Raw genomic sequence first — 13,510 nt, forward strand, 5'->3', positions numbered from 1 at the left:
TGATTTACCGATTCGTATTAAACCCTCTAATAAACTGCGCTACGCTGTTAGGTGACAAAATTGGGAAATAAACTACTTATATAATTACACTTCATTTTATTATTAATTTCGATTAACACTACGCAATAGCATGGAAGTGTCCCATTAATTAGAACATAAGGGGTTTTTTTTGTTTATCCTTTGAACAGAACAGTAGAGAGAAATTTCTTTATAAATATTTTTATTTCTGATTGTGTCGTTTAGATTGCAAAATAAATACATTTTGAAGCTTAAAGTCTTTGTGTGTGTGTGCTGATGAGGTTACATAAAAATTAGTAATGTACATACATCTGTATTGATAACATTGTAATGTTAGTCCGATATACGAGGGTTGTCCCAAAATAGCGTAGACAGAACACATAACTTAAAATCTGTTAATTGCAATTTCATTAGATTTCTCTGTTTTCTTCAACGGCCCTTTGGCAAACAATACTGAAAAATTCAAATCTGTACACTATTAATTTCTTGAGAAAATGAATAATTAGTAACAACAAGTTTTGTATGGCGGCGCAATGTGCGACGTCAAAAATTTCCAGTCTTAACGTCGTTACTTCACCCCCCACATCATTTACGATAACATCTAAGTTTTATTTCCAAAAATATCTTCTTTGAACATGTACCCTGAGTGCACATTCAACATACATGTACATTTCTTGTTTTGTTTTGTTTTTAAATATTTACTAATTGCAAACGATATTCAGACTCCAAACATGCCCTGTATTTCTTGTTGTGTAACGTTCGTCCTACCGAAATGTGTTGTTCAGCATTTTCACCTCCATTTCTACCAGTCTGAGTTTCTTTTTTCTCTAATTGTCATCATACTCGTCCAAATATGTTCAATGTTGTTGGACTACTAATTCACAAAATACATTTCTAAGTGAATTTGTAAATTACATTTACTTTAAAAGCCGCTTAGGATTTGTTTCAAGGTCTTTACAAAAAATTTTCCCTTACCGCTGCGCCGCCTTAAACGCTGACGTCGTCATTTTATTACAAGTCAGCAATTCAATTTGTCACAGAATACGCTATAAAATCTTTTAAAACTTTGTAATAGCCAAAAAAAAAATTCTGGTTATATGATTGAATTATTAACAAATATTAATGTAATTTTTATTTGAAGTTTTTCATTCAAAAAGTACTTTTCCTCGTATTTTTCATTTCATCATGTTGATTTTAACTTCTCGTTTTTGACATTGCGCCGCATGTCGAATTTATGATTTAACATTCTTTTATTTCACTTATTTAATCTCAAACAATATTTGATTTTAAAACATAATTTAAATGCAAATTACTTAAACCCTTTGTGGCACAAGTTTGATCTTTCTGTGTCTTCGATTAACTGAATAACGCCACTTGTCTACGCTATTTTGGGACAACCCTCGTATACGCATTATAAATTCCTTTAGCTGATCAAAATATCAGGAATATTCAGGACAACAAAACAAAAGTGCTTGTTATTTATATCTATACTACTGAAAATCAAATGTACGCGTACATCACGTAAAAAAGGCATCAGAAACCCCCCAGTTTAAGAAAATGTACCCATAGTAATCAGTCTTTCCGTCCATCCTGAGTTGTATCCGAGTTGATCGAGTTAATTTGGTGCTGTAATTTATAAATAATATAATATTGTAATGCTCATTCCTGTTGCAAAATTGCTTTAAATCAGGCAGATGTTTTACATGTTTATAACAGTAAACAAGAGGCCCATGGGGCCACATCGCTCACCTGAGCAACAATGGGCGTTCAAAAGATATTGTGCCATATGGTCCCTCGGTAGAAAAACAAAAAATAAATATTGTAAAGTATTCGAATTTTACACTTATTTTTGTATACATGTAATCTTTGACATTGTACCTTCATGAAATATTATTTTTTACCAGAATAAGAAAATTCTACGCAAGATATAAAACTAAACATTTGGTAGAGGTATACTGTTAAGTTGTTAACTTCCAAATCCCTATATTTTCGTTCTGCCCCCCCCCCCCCCCCTTGTAAAGCGATCAAAATATATGAGAGCATATAGGTACATTTTTTTCATCAACTACTCAGTACTTACTAGTTATTGTATTAGAAAAAAATAGTAGTTATTGTTTTTTATTTTAAAAACCCTACATGTATAGATGTGAAGAAGAAAATTGTACCTCAATGTGCTCAATTCCTCAAATTAAAAACATTCAAAAATTTTATTTGTCTTCTTCATTATAATTAAATGACTGTTATTTACTTCGCGTACAAACCAGGATAATTTTCCGCTGTAGTTTTCTTAGGAATAACGATAATTACTTTATCCCCGCAACAGAAATGTGTCAGAAATATGGAAACTGTTTTAAAGATGTTGTTTTTATTTACTCGTGTCTGAAAAACTATCAAAATTGATGTAGATTTCACATTATTTATGTACAAAGAGAGGGCCCCAGAGAGTCGATATATACAGAATACTAGTATCATTCTTTTATTTTGTTTGTACAAGTATTTAACATGCTCTAATTCATAGAGATTTTCTAATGTTCAACCAAAATTTCAACGTCAATTGTAGAATTATAAGCAAAATACAGAGCTCACAGTTCGCTTAGGTTTGATTCATATTTTGCTCACATGAGTTTATTACATTCAGCTTATGATTTTTAACTTGGTATTTCCTATTCAGCATTTAAAATGGAAAAAAAAGAATGGCCTAAGATTTTCAATTCTTTTATTAACTCAAAACCAGTTCACTGGTATTTGAGGTTCAATATCAGTGTATACAAATGTACACAAACACAGGGAAGGATCACATGTACAGTAGGAGTAATAATGACGAAAAATGTTAAGTTTACAATACAATAAGATGTTAAAGTTGGTTTCTGAACGAACAGACTTTGAAAATTTTCTTAATAAATATTGACAAATTTTTTACTTTTTTAATCTTTAGTTTTTAAGATCTGTGTACAAACATAGAATTGTGAGCAAATCTCTGTATCTTGCATATAATTTTAAGCTTAACACTCAAATATGGTTAGTAAATAGAAATTGAAAACAATTAAACACAAGAAACATTCACTATAACAAATAAAAAACACAATTTATTTTTTCGAAATGAATCATATATATATACATGTATATACCCACATATTTCCGTCAGCAATGTCAAACTTTATTTAAACTGAATAAACTCGAGAAAATGCCGAGCATCGCAACAACACCTATTGCATTAATCTACCATTACGCAAAAGATAATGCCGATCGAATTACCGACAAAATGAATTGTATTCCATTATTTTTTGATACATCAGATTTTGCTTAATTTGCGCAGGTAAACAGTTAACTGTTTGATTTACCAAAGTCTCTGTTTGATTAGATACGTAAAAATCACGAAATAATACAGACGATAGTTCCCAGGTTACAAGCAGAAATAATGAAAACGAAACGAAAATCGGAACAAGCTAACACCAACGTCATGTGTGAAAACTGTCAACGCATTGAAATATTTAGCCTCAATTTACTTCACAAAATCGGAAACAATATATTTTGCATGTTTCCAAAATTTCCCTTCATACGCGAACTGTTGCACAACAAGCAAATTCATCATAGTCAGATCGACCCTTTTTCGTATAATGTCATGGCTGCTTAAAACAAAGAACCTCGTTTTAGAAGTATGGAATACGAGTCTAGGTAAAATGGGTATGCAAACCCGGGCCGTGGCAAAATAAAAGCTAAGGCAGATCGACAATCGTCAATTCCAAATACGCATTATTTTGCAGCAATATTTACAGCGAATACAAATATACTACTCCATCAAATATTCTGAAATTTTAATGAGATTGGCAGATTAATAACTGCCAATCTTTGTTTTGCCCAGACCAAGTCTTGCCTACCCATTTTACCGGATGCCAGATTACCGGATGCCGAACCCGAAGCTATTAAACTGATTGAAATACGCATTTCCTTTATTATTATTTTCTTAATAACTCAGATTTGAAACAGAATTAGCACCTAATTTTTGCAATTCATATTTTCCTTCCCATAAGGGTAATTTATGCTAAACTACGTTGAATTGGAATCAGTAGTTCTTGAGAAGATTTTTAAAAATGCACCCCCCTTTTTCTACAGTTTCAATGTTTTCTCCGCTTTGAATACAGATCGGACTTTTATTTTTGCAATTTATATTCCCCCTCACATAAGGATGCTTTGTGCCAAATTTGGTTGAAATTGGATAAGCGGTTTTAGAGAAGAAGTTCAACATGTAAAACGTTTACAGACGGACAGACGGACAGACAGACAGACGGACAGACAGACAGACGGACAGACAGACAGACAGACACACAAGGGTAAAACAGTATACCCCCTCTCCTTCGGAGCGGGGGTATAATGACAATTAAATTTGCCTACACTTATTGTCTAAATGCGTAATGTTGCTAATATATATCGCTGGATATAGAGAATTAATAAAACTATATTACTAAAGGTTAACACTTTTGTGGTGTGTTTTCCCTAATAATGGGAGGAATTGGACAACCACGTAAATGCAATTATTCCCCATGAATACACCCCAGAGTGTGCATGGGGATAGGAATAAAGGAAATATTTAAATTCAAATTTCTTTTTAACTAGCTAAATATTTCGTCTCTTCAATTGCATGTTTTTGTAAATAATGCGTGGAGATTTTCCACGCACAATATTTTCATTTCACGAGGGGATGCTCCTCTTTTTAATAATTTGAAACAATATTCATTAGTGACTTAAAATTATTTAAACTTACATTTTAACAAGTTTGTTCCCAACTTTAATTTTAACAATCTGTAGGCTCGTGGAGAACACACTGGTAGGAAAGAGTTCTTGGAGGAGTGCAGGAGGAATTAAAATCGATTCCTCAATTCCCTTAACCTCGCCATCAGCAAGTCCACTGAAAAAAAGTGTGTACACTTTTGATTCGCAAAGAATGATAAGCTCATCATTTTGAAGGTGTATATTATATAAAAACAATATCATAAGCAGGGCTGTCTCTAAAAATTGTAGTAAAAGAAGGAAATTAAAAAGTACAAGGGGTCTGGGGGTCTAGCTTATAGCTAGATTGTGTTTGAAATGCAATAATAGCCGGGTAAAGAACAATTATTTACACAGGTGATAAACCGTGTTTAGCAACGTGGAGTTGAAAGGAAAGAAGAAGTGATAGAAAGAAAAGATTTTTTTACCTGCACAATACAGGGGTTTTTCCGAAGTTTCCAGAAGAATAATTTCTTTAATATTATTTTCAAAGCAGAAATGTGCATAGTGTTCAACTGGACGGCAGCCGGGCCCTGCGATCATTAATTGTAGAATTATATCACTGGATATATTGGTTTTAATTTCGCACTGTACTTTAACATATTGAGCATCCAGCGGACACACAATTTCACCCTTACATTCCACAGAAAATGGAGTACGGTCACAGAAATTGCATTCAAATGCTTATCCGCATCCGATCATAGAAATAAAGATTGTAATGAAGTGCATTTGTAAATATATATATATATATATATATATATATATATATATATATATATATATATATATATATATATATATATATATCCAGAATCAAAATCTGATAAACTTGTCCTCTTTCTGTATGAATTGAACGAAAATGATCAGAAATTTTTCAACTTGACTTTAATATAATATACGCCTTTCATTGATTAGAACTGACACAATAATATTAAAGATAATTGAACTATTTCATTGTGTCACCCGTACGGTTATGCGATGTAATATCATGTTACCCTGATCCCACCCTCAGGTGATGATAAATTGTTGAAGGTCGTCACACTTATTCACGAAAATTTACAGTATCTGCTTAAAAAAATAAACCAATCGTATACACACAATGTATGTATGTAGTGTGTACGTAAACTTTTAGGATGAAAATGTTAATGCATGCACGGATCCAGAAAAATTTTAAGGGGGGGGGGGGGGTTCGAATGATAATTGTGTTTGCCAGGGGTTAAGAGGTCCGAGGCATATTTGCGTTAGTTTTACTATGGAAATTGAATAAATTTTCATTTTGCAGGGGGAAAGGGTCAAGACACCCCCCCCCCCCGTGAACCCTTTAGATCCGCGCATGCAATGAATTAAGAACCCCCACCCCACCCTTCTCTCAATTCAGTAATGATTTAGAAAAAAATATGAAGACAGAATATCTTCGTTTTTGTAAATGAACAGAATTTAAATGTTTTTCATTCCGTTATTTTAAAGTTAAGGGGAGGGGTTATAGCGTTACACCAACACACCTGTGAAAATAAGAAGTTAAAATCTCTTTTTCTAAAAAAAAAAATGGTTTCTATTGTTTTTCTTTATTCTTGCACATTTTAGGGTGTTTTTTTTTTAATTCACCAATGCTATTCCTTCAAAAATTAATTTTTAAGGGGATTAAACATCCTAAAATTTCACACCTCGGGGTAAAAGTCAAAATGGATGCTTTTCCCCCTTTACTAGTACTCTCTCTATCTCTTTTTCCGTAACGATTTAAACATTATCAGAGATAATTTAAACATTATCAGAGATAATGTTTTTTTTAATCTCAAGTCGATGCATCTATAAAGATATGCGCCATGTGATTCGGGATCTTACCCGAATCACAAAATTTTTGAAAAAAAAACACGCTGTGCCCGTGAGTATCAGACTTTTCTTATGGATTTTGGAAATTACACGCATCTGGTTGGTTGCATTTGATTTTTTATTTTTTTTATTTTTGTTTTTAGTGTAAAACAAATAGAAAATGAGAGGCGAACGAGGTATTTAATCATTATTTTAAACGTAGTTTACATATCTTGATGAGATTTGTTGTTATACAATAATTCCCTCCTAAAAATAGTATTTACTTTTTTTTTAAATTACCTTAGAGTACACCTTTGAAGCGGTGCGTCTTTTCACCCGAATGACCCCAATGTTACCCCAATGATACCCAAATACACCTAATGATACCACTATGATACCAAATAATATCCCAATGAACCCCAATGTTACCCCAATGATACCCAAATACACCGAATGATACCCCTATGATACCAAATGATATCCCAATGAACCCCAATGATACCCTAATGAACTTTGAAATATTAATACCCCAATGAAACTAAATGTATGCATAGTTAAAAGATCTTCCGTGCAAGCGTGTGAATAAACACCGTACATGTATATAATTAATATCGACAAGGTTTTTTTTTCATTTTGTTTTTGTTCATTTTTGACGAAAGTTTTCTAAATTCTTTTTTTCGAAACTATTCTTTAAAATTAAAATAAAAAATCCAAACTATGGCTGAATATTTAGAGGAGCTCGCAGGGTTTTTAAAAATCCACACTTAAATGGATGATATATACAATTTGTTCCAAGGTCAAATTTCTCTATAAATTTTCATTACTGTCCCAAATAAGAATTTAAAGCAATTGGGGAGCAAAATTAAAAAGCAATTGGGGAGAGAGTGGTTATCCCATTCAACTTTCCCGTTTTCTGCATTCATCATTTATTCGTAAAGACGTAGAAAATCCGTTCATTGTTTACAAATAAAGTATAAGAATTAACTACCAATCTGCCGTGCATCTTCCCAATTCAAGGGTTTCTGATCTGCAACGCTTCTCAAAAATCGGTTTATATATAGCGGAGCGGACCAGAAACTCTTGAATTGGGAAGATGTCTGTCATGGTATAAAAATGAATATAGAATCTAAGATTCCTTTTACCTGAGGAACAACTTGAGATTCTAAGATCAACAGAAAATGTGGCAACAAAGGTTCCCCCAGGAAATAAATCCAACTCTTATGTGATTGTGGACGATAGTGTGAATAGAGAGAAACGCAGTAACAACGTTCGATCAGATTTTGTTGATGACTGTGGAGTTTGGGATTCAAGTACAGGAAATACCGTCAACATTCACTTCATGATAACCGATGAAAAACATTGCAGGTTAAGGACCATATTTCTAAAAGATGGAATATTCTGCACTGAAAATCGATCAAAGTACGGCAACAAAACTACACAACTTTAGAATCCAATTCATCCACAACCAACCGAACAAAACTTAGTGAAAATCCATAGATACTATACAAAACAAAAGGGAAACCACACGTTCAAGAAACGGGTGACTACATTTGAAAAACTACCATCTAAATTTGAATCAAAGACAAACTTTGCATTTATTGAATATTGTGGGCAACAAGAAAAAATCAGCAGACCTCATGGAAATTCACAGGACAAAGACGAGCATTATACCAGAACAGATCCTTTGATATTGCACTAGGCCAATCAGCTAACCAAATACAAAAAACCTACAGAAATAATGAACATGATGGGAGAAGACAATTCCTTTATGGCACCGAAGAATTCCAAACAGATTAGAAAGAAAAAGTACAGGGAAACGGTTAAAGAGGAACCCCTTAAACCGACAAATGTAGCAGACGAAGTATACCAAGTGTTGTGTTATCTACAAACTTCTGACTTTATTCAACAGTTAGTTTTTACCAAGAAGAAGAGACCTATGATCTGAGAGCAAACTGCCTAGGAAAGCATGGCAGCGTGATTGGCATTGACAGGACCTTTAACTTAGGATCCTGCTATGTCACGGCCATGACTTTTAAACACCAAGCAGTTGTTCAGGGAAAGACCAAGGGAAAACCGATAATGCTTGGCCCAATAATGCTGCATTATGAAAGCGATTTTGAAACATACACCACCTTCCTTTAACATATTCATCAAAAAATAGGAGACAATTTAGTTATCCTTGGAAGTGATGAGGAAAAGGCTTTAACTAAAGCAATTCACCATGTGTTTCCTGCGGTAACCCATTTGCTTTGCACAAAACATTTGAAAGATAACATTCGTCGTAATTTACAAGACAAAATTGGGTGTTCAAAAGAAGATCGCGAAAAAATCGTTAAAGAAATTTTTGGACCACAATGCGTTGTTAAAAACTGCGATGACTCGACCTCTCCTGAAACCACCTTCTATAAGTTGAAACCATATTTCCAAAAATATCCATCTTTTCAAACTTACTTTGACAAACACTTACATGACAACCTCATCACCCATGTCATTAGACTTATCAACGATGAATCAACATGGGCAGTAAAATCTACAAGGGAAAAACAAGTTCTTTTTAATAAGTTTTTAACAACCAGGAAAGTGAACATCTCTGAAGAATTAGAGTCTTCAAAATTTGATTCAAAATTTACAATACCAAAAACAAAGACATTAGCCAAGAAACCAAACCAAAGAAGCAGACCCCGTGCTGAGAAAACTAGGTCGTTTTTCAAATTAAAAAAGTCCAAAAGGAATTCTGCATGTTCAACAGATGAAGAGTAATTTTCAAATGAGCATCACCTTGGCATACAAGACAAACTTAGCTAATATTTATTGTAAGACTTTTGGAAGTGACATATTGTACGAGATTAAAATAACTATGAATCGTTCTGTGGACTAATATCTTTGCATGCAATATATTATATGTCTATACCATCAGCAAATATATTGAACTTTTTGCATCACTAATGTGCGCTGTGAAGTGTAATGCTTGACTTAAACTGATTAGCAGAAACCCTAGTGTACCCATGTCATTGTTGAATTTATGTCATTGTTGAATATGTGGAAATATCATGAGACTGCTAAATAAAATTGCATAAATTATTATTATTGATGTTTTGTTATTATTCAGTCATATTCTAGTATAAAATGGAATCATTTGTATTCACGATGGCTCAATTTTGGTTGCTTTTCTGGATATATCCATTTACCTTGACAAATCAGTAATCATAATGATTAAAGAAATTTGATCTATGAACCAAAAAAAACACTAGCAGTTCACCAAAATTGGTCCTCATTAAGTCATGTGTTTTTAATAGCATTGAAAAATGGAGTATAAATATCCTCCCATGATTTTGATACAAAATTAAACTGGTCAGTAAACAGAAGACTACTGTGGTTCAAAATCATTGTCAATGCGGTAAAGGTTAAAAAAATATTTGGCAAAATGTGTGCAAGTACACACTATCATTTGAATATATCATCAAAAGTTCAATGATCAGCTATCATAAAATCACCATGGGTGATAAAAGACCTATCTGAATAAGCCACTTTTTATTGGCTAATGAATATTGATAACTTTCATCGGGACAATATTGCAGTAACCATGTGTCAGTAGATTAATCTACCGTGATTAAGGCATTCATAGGATTTTAATTTTCTATTCAAATCTATTGTGATCATTCATTTGGGATGTTCATCAACACATACCAGGAAGTAAAGAATATGTGTTTGTGTGATTGAGGGTGTGTGTATGTTTATTTAAACAATAAAATGCTTTCTTTGGTAATTCATTCGGGATATGAAGGTAGCGACATTACAGAAAAAAAACATAACCCCGGTATCAGTTTTTTGTCAGTTTCAGCCGCTAATTTCGACCAATCATTCAGGGCGTGTAGATATATACGAGGGTTGTTTGGAAATTATTAAGACAATTCAAATATTTCCCTTTTTAAATGACGAATTAGTGTGAAAATTGGTATAAAAATCGAAGAAACCCCAACAAGTAATTAAAGAAAGTAATATTAAAAGAATATCAAATGTTTTGTTTACAGTGGTAGATAAACAAGTCGGTGGTCGGGTTACCTGGCGCAGCCATGAACTCTGAGATTAAAAACTGGAACATCCCCTTTCTAAGTGCCCGTACACTTACAGTTAATGTTATAATAAATCAAATAATATATGTTCATTTTACAATTTTTGCGACTACCTTTTGACCATGTTTCACTGATGTTTGAGTTGAAATACGAATATGGTACGAATATATTTACCAAGCAATAGAAATCGAACAACGACTTTACTTTGAATTTTGACGTCAAGGCGGCGCTGCGAATATACTTCAAACTGGTTGAAATATCAGAAGAAGACCTTTTAAGGCCACGCAATTGCTTAAACAAAAACTTTACGATGACAAGGGATAAAGAGCTTCAGTTCGTCATATTTTTTTTTACTGCTGGTTTTACTAGAATTAAAACAAAGGGGCTAAATATCAAGCATTTTTTACATGATAACTTTTGTCAACAGTTCTAAAATAATTGTAAGTACAAAATGACTGAAGGAGACATTTACAGTAATTTGACTTTCGTGTAAAAATAACCCAAAATGTTTTCCACAGAAAGTCAAAAATGAGAGAAAATGTAAATGATGACATCTTGAAATGAAAACAAAAGATGAGAAATAAAGAACAAGTCTTATTTCTGTTCGTTTGTAAGGTGTTTAAAACACAGGAGCGATGAGAAGCGTTAAAATGACGTTGCGAAAAATTTGCAGAACTTGCGCCGGGTCACTGGCCAAAGGCACGTTGAACAGGGATGATCTAATCATGCCGTAGACAAAAAAATTTCACATCAATAAACTCTATCCTTATTTAGATTTTTGTGAAATTTCAAGGGTTAATCTTTGTTCCTAAACGAATAAGAGAAAATGTCTCAATAATTACTGAAAAACCCTCGTATGTGGATCCGCACGTATATAAAGCACTAGAAATGGCTAGCGACACGAAAAATTGAAATTGTGAAAATTCGCGTTGTTAGCCATTTTCAGTGCTCTATATATTCAATATACTGGCTTAGTATCTATACATTAGACCCAACAAATGTGCCTTGTGTTATTATTATTGGGGATATGTTTTGTATAATTTAATACATGTATACAATATATTTTCATGATGTTTGTTTTTTTTACGAAACTAGAGGTACTGCGAGCAAGCTCACAAATGAAAATATCAAAACTGAAGTCTTTCCCTAATGGAAAAGAATCGATATGTCTCTTTTTCGTAAAGTTATGTTGAACTAGCACAAATGACCAAAGCTCCCATCAGGACATAATTACAGGTCACAAACAATAAATTTTGAAATTTCATTTGTGTAACATGTTGTTACATAAAATTCATTAAGTGTATCAATTATGAACATACTTAGTATCATTTAGGTATTTCAAAGTTCATTGGGGTATCATTGGGGTTCATTGTTGTAAAAAGACGCACCCAATATCAAAGGTAAGTTAACATTGCTTTGAAGTTAATTCAAATTAGCAAAAGAAGAATCTTTAAAATCAAACAAAATTTTTATCTTTAATATACACACAGATAGATTTATTTTTATAAATTAATTTATTTATTTATAGCACACACAAGAGACCAAGGGGAATAGGGTCATTAACTCATGATTTAATCTGATCTTACAACATAGTTATATCAAGCAAGTTTTGTTGTTATATTTTGTATTGATTTTTTTTCCAGAGAGCCCCCTAACGCCCCTGTGCGAAATCTGTTAATATCGTACACATTTACGTGTTAATGCATTTTTAAAAATATTTTTTGTTTGTTTTATTTTCGGAGAGAAATTATTCCAATAAGTAATGAGTAAGTAAAAATATCTTAATTTTTATCATAAGAAAAAAAATAAAAATATATATATTCGATGAAAAGTTCGGATTTCCATTCTGAAAAAGTTCAATGACTTATAAATCAAAGCTAACGTATCATTCTGTTACTTATTTTTCTTATTTCTTTATTTTTTAGTTCCACTTTTGAGGAGTTTGTGAAGTTTATGAACTGGAGCAGGTTTGTTATTTTATTTAATCTTAGTATGATTTTTTTGCGACGTAAAATTTACGCATTCATATTATATATATATATATATATATATATATATATATATATATATATATATATATATATATATATATATATATATATATATATACTTTAAAAAACCTTTCTGACAACATGTATGAAGATGAAAGTACCAGGGCAAGTGGTCCCGGACCGGTTCATGAAGGGGTCAATGAAATGTAAGTTCAGTTTTTATTTACTTAAAAGAACTTTTAAATTGAAATTTGAAATCAAAACTATTTTTTTTTAAACTTTGATTTAAAAACACAAAACTCCTCCTTTTATAGTGTAGAGGAAAGTAACCAGGAGAGTAAGCATGTTTCTTCATGCATGGAAGTGACGTAAGTAAATTTTTTTTTTTTAAATCATTTTGGTGTGGGTAATAATGCTAATTTAAATGTAAAAGAACAAGTTAGTTTCAACTTCTTTTGATATTTTTCAATTACATGATTTTATTATTTTTCTTTTTAACAGTTCCACCAAGCCAAAAGAAAATTAAATGTACTTTAAAGCTAAATAAATGTTAAAATATACTTGAAGGGTTTTGTTGTGACTTCGACACCAAAATGAGAAGATAACTTGATTTTTTTAAAATGCAGGTTAAAATCCTTTGTTAACAATAAAGAAAAAGTTTTAATTTGGTTTCAGTTTAAACAATGATCATAAATATCAAATGTTAATAAGGAGAACTATTTGAAATATATCTAACTCTTCTACATTGTTTTACGCCAAATTGAAATTTTTTATTTATCATGATGGAAAATTTAATTGATATATAAAAAAAGGGAATGATTATTTGACAAGGTCAAAATTGAATTGATTGTG

The 13,510-nt window shown here is 32.1% G+C and overlaps 1 pseudogene; it reads left to right on the top strand.

Moving 5' to 3' along the window:
* The first annotated feature begins 6,562 nt into the window (after positions 1-6,562).
* LOC128174608 (uncharacterized) lies at positions 6,563-13,184 on the top strand (annotated as a pseudogene).
* Positions 13,185-13,510: the final 326 nt, after the last annotated feature.

Source organism: Crassostrea angulata, chromosome 2 (assembly GCF_025612915.1).
Source record: "Crassostrea angulata isolate pt1a10 chromosome 2, ASM2561291v2, whole genome shotgun sequence".
Classification (NCBI taxonomy): domain Eukaryota; kingdom Metazoa; phylum Mollusca; class Bivalvia; order Ostreida; family Ostreidae; genus Magallana; species Magallana angulata.